Source organism: Passer montanus, unplaced genomic scaffold (genome assembly GCF_014805655.1).
Source record: "Passer montanus isolate IOZ18808 unplaced genomic scaffold, ASM1480565v1 scaffold5, whole genome shotgun sequence".
Lineage (NCBI taxonomy): Eukaryota > Metazoa > Chordata > Aves > Passeriformes > Passeridae > Passer > Passer montanus.
The window spans coordinates 8,708,166-8,718,361 of NW_024369929.1; the positions used below are offsets into that span (position 1 = coordinate 8,708,166).

The 10,196-nt window shown below is 43.1% G+C and overlaps 1 protein-coding gene across 1 annotated transcript in view; it reads right to left on the reverse strand.

Annotated features, from left to right (window-relative positions):
• HDGFL3 (HDGF like 3) overlaps nt 1-10,196 on the reverse strand; it is a 36,658-nt gene that overhangs the window by 26,008 nt on the left and 454 nt on the right. The window lies entirely within an intron of this gene.

The window sequence follows — 10,196 nt, forward strand, 5'->3', positions numbered from 1 at the left end:
ATATCTTTCAAAAGTCCTGGTATCTGGAGAGGCACTGCAGTAAGGAATGTCAGATTTTATTTTTTCTTTTTTTAAGATGAACGTCTGCCTTCTCCCTCAGGCTGTGGTCCTACTTTATGTTTCTACAGGCATGTCAGCACACATGTAAGCAGTTTTAGTGAAACCAAGGAATCTTTATGCAGTCAAACTCATTCCCTGCCTGTGGGACATGGTCTTTAGAGAGCAAACTACTGGGACAAGATATCATCTTCCTTCTGCTATTCCATAACACCCAGGACAGCCATGCAGTGCAGCTGTGCAGGCAACTAACACATGAAATTCCCCAGCCCTTTCTACTGGGGGATAATGAAATACAGCAGCAATAGTCTGCTGCTAAGAACACAGGAACCTCAATTCTGCAAACACTTCCACCTGTGATTAATCCTGAATGAACGCTACTTAATTGGATTCCAGATAATAGAGTCTGAAGAAATCCTTACAGAAATACAAATTTACACTGGCTCAGATGGAAACTATGACATCTGGGCTGAAAACCAACAAGCAACTAATCAGTTTAAGAAAAAGATGACAAAACCATGCCACTACAGTAGGACAGTGCCTGGCATGAGATACCTTGCTTAGATGCATTTCTTGCCAGGATCTGCCTCCCTCAGCACCTTTTTCCAGGTTCTGGAAGTGACATTTGGGACAGCAAGGTGGGAACCTTTGCAAATATTCAAAGATAGGCTCGTGGGTGTGTATGCAGAAACGTGCAGTCAGTTCCCTACACCCAGTGATTGTAAACCCAGCGACAACTGACTCACAGTCCTGGGTCTGTGAGAAATACGAGCTGCAACGTAAACTGAAATTCAGCCTGCACAGGGAAAGCACAACACAGCTGGGAAAAAGGATTGGCAATGTCAGAGAGAGAAAGCTGGAAGCAGCAGTACTACAGGAAGCCAATAGTGGACCACAAGTTACATTTGAATAACCAGTGTGCTGCAAAGGTCAAGGCACTCAGCAGCAATCCCACACACAAACACACGTCCTGCCAGCGTGGCCAGAGCCCCACAGGGTGCAAATGCACCTGGGAAAATGGTCCAGCCCTTGTGCAGGGCATGGATGGACAGGCTGGAGCATGTTAAATGAAGCTAAGGAAAAATACACGCATGCTTAGGGCAATGCACACACCAAAAGCAATCAGTGGGGCTGGTGGGATTGATTTAGTGTTCAGCAACCAATCCTATCCCAAGAAAGGAAGGAGGCTATAAATGGACAGCTTTGCTCTTCCTATGGGTGCCAAACACAGCCCTCCATGCCTGCTGGCTTTGGAGCACCCTCAGCCTGTGCCTGGCTGGTCTCTGCACAAGCAGAGGTAGGAAAGGGAAAAGCAAAACTCAAGAGGAGGAAGGAGACAAATCTCCTTTCGAGGTACAGCACTCTGCTTTCTGCCATCCCCTCATGCTGCTGTGTCAGGACAGACAACCCATGGCACAAGTGAGTCCAAACACTGCTCCAGGGCACGCCCTCCCCTGCTCCCACCCCACGAGGACACCCACAATGCCATAGAAAAGGTGAACTGTAAGTGCCCCACATCCAAACATTTCCCAGAGGATTAAGCACAGGAGCAGCAGCAGGAGCTGCCTCCTAGTTACCAAACAACGGGTCAGAGACGAGGGTAACAGTCAGGGATGGAGACCTGGATTCTTGCTTTCTACATGGGGAAGAGATTCCAGATGAGGAAGATACACTGTCCTCCAAGAATTAAAAGAAAGGGTTGACAGTAACCCTCCATGGAGGTGTGAATGCTGTCAAATATAAGTTTTGTGAAGCTGAAGAAAAACTAGTAAGAAAGAGCTGCTTGGTTCCAATGACTTTGTATGCAAAACACATCAGCAGATCAAGGAAATAGCAGCAACTCCAGAATTGTTCTTTGCAACTATAGCTTTTGCTCCTCTCTTTGCACTTTCCTGCTTCTCCCACCTGGATTGCATCTTCAGACTGATGCTACACATCTCCGTAAGGTCATTCCCTCTGTTATTATTAAGTTTCAATATGTACTTATATTTAGTACATTCAGTAATGCAGTCTGATATGGGATTGATTCCCAGAAATGGTTTGCATTATTGTGCAATTGTATCTTGAGCTCCCCCAGACTTAAAGTTTCTTCTGCTCATTGCCTTTGGTGTAGTTTTACTCTTTGTATTTTAAGTGGCTTCATAGGTAGGTGCCTTCCAAGGCCCAGCAGGACAAAGTTCCTGACTTTAAAGGCTGACACACTGTTTCCTAGTTGACATCAGTGACACCACAGTGACATCTGTAAGGTCCTTGCAGCCTGGAATTTTTTTCCTTCCTCCCAGGCCCTATTTTGCTGCATGTAGGATGTTTTGTTAACTGATGGTCTTGAGGAAATTCTTTAGTGTATGATATTCCTTGCCCTGTTTTTCCTCTTTTGTTATATGATGTCTTCTATTCAAGCAGCCAAACCAGAGCTGGCAAACAGCCTCTCTCTAGGTTTTTTACACATTGCTGCAAGGCAAAATAAACAGTTGTTTCCAGTTTGCATTGTCGGGCTACAGATGTATGCTAATTAACCTTTCAAGCTGCTGATGGAAAGCTGAAAGAGATTTAAATGTACTTTTCTAAGGCAGAGACCAAAGTCTGTGGACACCTGTCCTTTCTAATGTAGGGCTCTGTGTGGCCCAGAGCAGAGGACATCATGTCCTCCCTTTATGTTGACTCTGAAGGCATTTTCAGATTTCAGCAGAGCTTTACAAAAGGCCAGGAGGCAGAGATAAAATCCTTCTGAAACTCAAGGACATTACATGTCTTTTTGGAGAGACACTGATGCCAAGGATAATATTTGAGTTGACCTGAGACCACTTGAAGGATGGGGAACTTCAGACTGGGGCAATAGGAACTACTTCATAACATGGGAAGTTCATTGTTTTGTTAAGACGCTGCAGTATTGACTCAAATTTCTTACCTTCCTTTTGTTTTCTAAAGCCAAAACCCCACAAACAAACAAACAAACAAAACCAATCCCCAAAGCCAGGTCTCATATACCCTTCAGGCAAAAGTATTATCAAGCCTCTCATGTCAAACAGTCTGAGCAGAAGAAAGGAAAACGAAATGAATCTGCAGTTTATATCCAATTTCAGTATCAGGTTTAGAACTGGCTGCTGCACAAATGAATGAAACAATCTCAGATGTGCAAAGCCAGTACTGCAGAGACCTTCCCAGGAGGAGGAAGCAAGGATCTGTTTCCTTCTTTAAGTTTTAAAAGCTTTACCTCATGACACTGCCTTGTTTGCCAAATATTTCTTGGAATCTTTCAAATAATGGTTCATTCTCATTGCTCCATTGTGCTTCAGCCAAACCACAGGCTGTTGATGCTGCCTCTGCTGGAGCCCAGAGTCAGCTGATGCCCAGCCCATGTGCTCCTCGTGTGCTCTCAGATCTAATCTTTTCCAGGGGAGCATGTGCACAGGACAGGTGTGTGCACACACACACATCCCTGGGGGCTGGGACCAGGGAGGGATGGCACAGGGGAAGCACTGACAAGTACCAGGGTACCTAAAGGTTTCCAGGGGAGCATGTGCAGAGGACAGGTGTGTGCACACACACACATATCCCTGGGGGCTGGGACCAGGGAGGGATGGCACAGGGGAAGCACTGACAAGTACCAGGGTACCTAAAGAACCAGCACAGTGCTGATGTTCAGCTAACTCCCAACACTTTCAGAAAGCCATCTCCACCTCCCCTTCCTGCCTGCTCCACACAGAACACTTCCCAGTGCTTGTTGCTGTATTTCCACTCAAACTGCAGTTTTCTGAGAGGCCTCGGGCAGCCTCATTCTTCCTTATGCCTCTCCAGCCCACAGTGGAAAGGTTTTTGCTGCTCAGGCACCACCATTTGGAACAGTTAAAATGCCCAGCCTCTCCCCATTGTTATAATTTCTGCAGCATTATCAGGAAGTCCTTTCTTCCATCCTCAAATGACAATTGTATATACTTACTGTCAGCAATCACTTGCTTACAAGATGTTTATTACCCTAAATGCAGGAAGACTTGCTAATGTGTTATTAGGAAAATTAGGAAATGGAAGAGTTAAGGCTGAAAACTCTGTCTTCATTTTGCTACCTACCAAAAGTTCATTCCAGTTGGGAATCCTAAAAGGTTCTTTACCCAATAAAAAAGAGATCTGTCACTTAATGAGGGGAAACAAATATTTCTCCTATCTTTTTGTAGTAGTAACATACAGACTGACTTAACAGGCCACAGATTTCACTGAAGGAGCACTATTCCTTCATCCAAAGGACATATCCAATGATTTCCATGAGATCAGTTGATGAAAATTATTCAGTGGCTTCAAAGTAACATGGAAAAGTATCTAACAAAAAATCTGTAGAGCATGGGTATGAAAAACTTTTTTGCTTATTGCCTCAAAACTTCTGAGACAACTGTCTTTACTCTGTGTTAGCTTATTTGGACTTAAAATTGTGACACTGCAGAAGATGTATTCATCTATTGTCATCTACACAAAAAGATCAGACTTGCACATTTGAGGCTAATTATTTAAACTAATTAAAGAGAAAAAAAACAGCAGAGAGATTTAAAGAACTGAATTTTAAAGATGCTTCCCCATACACCCCTGCCACGCTAACAACAAACATGGAACATCTTGGCCCCAAAATTATTTGTTTGTCAAACAAGAGCAAAGGTTTTACTGTAAGCTATGGTTCCACCTCATGCATAAAAATGATGACATTTTCTACTACAATCCTCAGATTAAATCTTTTTAATTCACATTGAAAACTGATTGCAGGAAGATAGAAAAAGACCACCAGCTACTGAAGTTCCCTACTTTCCAAACAGTAGGAGAATTAATACTTCACTCCTTGTTATTTTTGTTTCAGGAAATGAAGAAATCATCACTCAATTAACTGATTAACTCACTGAAAATGCATTCACCTGTACTCTAGGATATGACCAGGTATCTGCAAATAAGTTTAAATGCTGTCTAAGCAACATGTGCCAACGTGGTGCAGAAGAACTAGAAAGCACAAACAATTCCATAAAGGACTCGTTGCCTTAAATGTGCTCTTCTCCCATGCACCAGAACAGAAGTCAAGGAAGTGCTGCCTGAGGAAGCCACGACCTCACCATCAGTGCCCAGGACAAGCCAGACCTTTGCAGTGGTCAGCAAATCACGTCTCATCTCAGAAAGGAACAAACAGAGACCTGCCAGGAGAAATGGCTTGCAGGTCTCTGAGGACTGATGTATGAGTGAAGTACATCATTAAAGAGGGAGAGAGACTGAAGAAGCTCTGAGTTGGTAAAGGAGAAGTCACAGGGGACTCATATTTAGTAACATGGCAAAAGTGAGATCATAAACCAGAGCAACCAAAAGAAAGAAAGGAGAAAAGCACATGGTGCAGGACTGGACAGGTCCCAAGTGGCCAAGGAGAAAAGCTCAAAAGACTGCAGACCAAGTTTTGGCAGAAAAACACAGAAAAAGATCTGTTGTCTATTTTGATGGGCCCTTTGAAGTTTTCTGGATCTAATCTGATTTTTGCCTGTCATTCTTTGCCAAAAAAGATAAACCCTGCCAGGGAAAAACCCACCTTCCCTTATTCTCATATTAATACAAAAATAAATGGTCTGTTTTAAATATCAAACACTTAAAACACAGAACCTTTCTTCTATGATGTGTTGGAGAGTTCAATATTCGCAAGCTGTCATACTGGCCATTATAACAGACCAAAGTTGTTTCTGTACCTTGTACTTTATAAAATGATATCAGAATATAAGCCTTGGTCCTATTTCTACAATCGCACCAAAATCAACCCTCTGGCTCCATCCACACTTCACTGAACTGGATGACAGAGGCTTATTTACTAAAATGTCTGCATATAGGGGTGTTCAAAATATATTTTTGAAATTGTTTTGCTGATACTGAAAGTTTTCTGTTACTCTGTAGCAGTAATTTCTTTTAACAATGTCTAACATTGTATTACATTATGATGCCACAGTGTTATGAGCCTTTCTAGGCTGTCATCTAACACAGTCTTTAGGCATAACTTACTTTTAAACCTTTCCCTTGAATGATTTCAGTTCATTCTTTCAGGTGCCTTACTTCCATGCCTTGTTGGAAGGGGGACGCAGTCAAGAATACTGAAAATACTGAGCTGAAAACTACCATGTAATCACTACATCCTGATGGCTCAGCCTGCCACTGACACTAGTTCCCATTAAAATGACAGCATTTACTATGTATTACTCTAAGCAATATACTGAACATTTCACATCCATTTGCAAATAATACATTGAAGTGCCCAAATCCCATTCTGCCATTGCTACTGGCAGCTGTTTTTTCACAGTGGCATTCATAGGAGTGGCATTTATTCATTGTTAGCTAAGTAGCAAATCTGGAGTTAAAGTATGTGTTAATTCAGAATAGAAATAAAGGAACTGGTCAAGACAAACAGCAAATGGGAACTTCACTTACAAGATGGCAAATACACCTTCAAAATTGTGACACCAACACTTTAAAGGCTGTGTTCTCCTCCCAGCACAACGTGTTCTAAACAGCTTTAAACATCCATGTGTTTTACATTAAAATACATTGTCTTACCTGCTTGGGTCTCTTGTATTATCCCAAATAAACTTTGCCATCCCTACACAAACTCCTGCTGCTTATCCAAATACAGTTCTTGTCTTCCCAGCTGCACAATCCTAGACTTCTGTTCAATAATGGCATCAGCCATTTATTTGGGCATGTTCTTATTTTATTGAGGTCATTCCAGACTTTTTCTCTGCTCTCTACAGTTGCATTAACAGCTTCCTTCCTATTTTTAAATCAGTAGCTAATTTCAGCAACTAAGTGCCTATTGTTTCTTCAGGGTCACTCATAAAACAAACACCATTATTGATCTTTCTGAATCTACCACTAGTTTTCCCTTTTATCTCATCTGAGTGACTATTCAAGGGGCAATTTCTCAATAAACCAGGACATTTATCCTAGATAAACTAGGATATCTGAAGGAAGAGATTTTTCTGTTCATGTGTGCTAATACAGCTCCTATCACAGCAGCATCAAAGAAACTCATAAACCTTAGGGATTTTGTCTCCACAACACCTTTTTAAAGGGACAAGAGTTGTTAACTGTCTTTTACAAACAAGGAAGTGAGACACAGGAGGATTTAGTGCTTCAAAGGCAAAGACCACTCATCAAATGTACAACAAATTAAATTCTTATTTTCTACATTTTAACCACAATGGCATCTTCCCTCTATTTTTGCATGCTCTCTGCATACACAATTGTTTACTTCTTGGATTGGTGACCTGGCCGGTTTGTGTTTATTCTGCATTTTTGATGAGCATCTGAAGATAACAGACATCACAGACAAAGATAAAAACTACATTAACCAAACTGTATTTCCTTTACCATTATTATTAAAGTTCAATACAATTCTAAACCCATTTGTTGTCCTCCAGTCAAGCTAAAGGAAATTTTGGCTTTGCACAAGAAAATGTGATACCAAAAAGCAAAGCAGCCCTTCCAGGTAATAAGACCTAGGTGACCTCTTTTCAGTCATCAGGTATCTGATCATTATTGTTTTGGCCAAGTGTGGCAAATCCAGTCCTTCTCAAATGAATTTTAGACCAATCCACAAAGAAACATTAAATGCAATTTGACTGCTAGAGCACTCCATCAGTTATAAGACACAATTTTCCAATGGTGCCCTGGCATTTCATCACTATTTTGCCACTTTCTGCATCTTTTCCTCTCTTTACTCATAGGGATAGTTTGTCAGGTTTGTTATCACTGATGACTGGGTCAACACAGCTCCAAAGAGAGGGGTGGGAGGCTGAGGCAGGAGTTGAGAGGGTTTGTCTGCAGTGCTGTGGCACGTGGAGCTGGCTGAGCCCACAGGCACCATCCCTGGGAGGGACAGGAGTCACTGAGCTGGGGCAGGTCTGCATCCTGCTGCTGGAGCCTCTGGGATCTGAGGAACCTCCTCTGCACGACACTACCCATGTGCACAAAAATGCACGGCTGACTCTGAGCCAGGTCAGTAATGTCTGCGTTTCATTAAAGGGCAGGCAGATCACTTCTGTCCTGCTCCAACACTTCACAGGTTTATTAAACACTGTCTAAGAAGTTTGTCCCCAGACAGGAAATTCGTGCCAAAGGTCTCATTGATGCCAAACACCACTTGGTAGGGGCAATAACACTGCCATTTAAATGTATTGTTACTCACATTACTAAAGCTACTATATTAGCATGAAATATAGAAGTTTTTATGAGAATACAAAGATCAAACACACTAATTGCATAATGAATAGAGAAGTAGCTAGCAACCACTCAAAGATCTGGAAGCAAGTGAATCCCCTGGATAAAAGGCATTCAGTTAATCAGAAGTATCTGAGTTGCTTCTCAACTCAAATAGTTCTTTGCTTCTTATTTGTATGCCATAATGTCTTCCGAGAAGCAAAATAAAGACTAATGTTCTCACTAGGTTTTGCCTTCATTGAACAAAGTGTGCATCAGGCAAAACTTGGCAACCAAGATGATGAAAAGTCCTAGCAAAGATGGCCTGAACTGTAATTTTAACTTGGTTCAGGCAGACATCAGCCAGATCTACCATGAAGTTGTATGTAAAGGCATCACAAGTCACAGGAGCACATTCTGGGCACACTCTGCTGAGCCAACACCCAGCACTAATGCCCCCCTCTCCTGACAGCTCTCTTCCTACCTGGTGGTGGATTCTGGGCTTCTACCTCTACTTGCTAAGTCATGTTAAAACTAGAGACTGCTTTGTCTTCACTTGAACTTTACATCCTGTTAGTCTGCACAAAGGAAGTGAGTTCTGTGAACAGCACACCTATTTTTTCCTAGTCAAGATGTACTTGTTGGATATTATTGCCATTCAGGTGCCTATTTAGTAAGCCAGTCAAAAGCTATGACCAGCTGCATAGCATATAATGATTTTTTGAAAGGAAAGAAAATGCCATTAAAACAAAAGGCCCTGTTCTGCTTCTGAGTAAACAAATGGGAGTTTTACAAAGGCTCAAAAAGGAAAGGGATTAACATGCTTCAACGTGGTAATGGTCTCAACTGTTCACATTAAAATTTTCACAGTAAATTAAACCATGACAGAGGTAGGAAAGAAGTCAATTTTCAGTGGCTCATGCTGTTCTGCTGACATAAATTGCCATTTTTTAGGTAGTATATCCACCAACCTGTATAATGATAGAATTACAAAACCACAACCCGTTGTTGATTATGTTCGGCCTTTTGCATGCTAATTTTAGCCTGCTCTGCCAAAATAATTGCATGCACCACCTCATTACCAGGCTTCTGGATATTTAGAACCCTATTGCTATTCTTTTTTCACCGACCTTTGCTTAAGCCTGCTGTGTTGGCCTTCCCTCCTTGTACGGTGTCTGCTGCTCAACAACACTTGTGCTTCCCAGCTCTGCCCAGGACACCTTTCCAGCACTTACACCCATCCCTTCCCAGGGCTGTCTTGCCAAGGCTAATGCTAAATGCTGTCCATCTCTACCCTGCTCATCCATGTTCCCCTGCAGGTTGCACACAACTCTTCACTATCTTCACGCTCTTTACAGTCTACAAAGCACAGCAACTTTGCTTGACAGGCGAATGATGGCATGAAGCACTACCCAATCATCCCAGCAAGGCCGGGGAAGACAAGTAAATACAGACTCACTGGTTGATGCCTGCCAAGAGTTCCCACAACACGTGTTCCTCAGTGAGTTTACACAACAGTGGCCAAAGAGGAGGGAAAGGACAGGCCACGCAAGTGTGCCAGCACCAGACCCCCCATGGAAAGCTGTGCCCTGCGTTATTGTAGCAGCACCAGAAATGGATGTTCAAGTACAATCAGCGCTTATCTGACCGTCAAATGACCACGGTGCCTTTGCATCTCAGTTGTATGAAGGCAGTGTAAAACAAAAAATGACAAAGGCCTGTGAAAGAAAGTCAACCCAGCAAAGGGCAAGATGCGGGAGACCCAAAAAGCCTGGCGGGGCTGGGGGCTGCCACAGAGCCAGACCCGATTCGCCTCACCAGGCTCCCCGCCGCCCGGGGCACACGCACAGCCCGGCCCCGGGCCTCGCCCCCTGCAGACCTGTCCCTGCCCGGGCCGTGCCGCTCCCCGCGGGTGCCGGGCCCGGCCCGCGGCGCTGTCC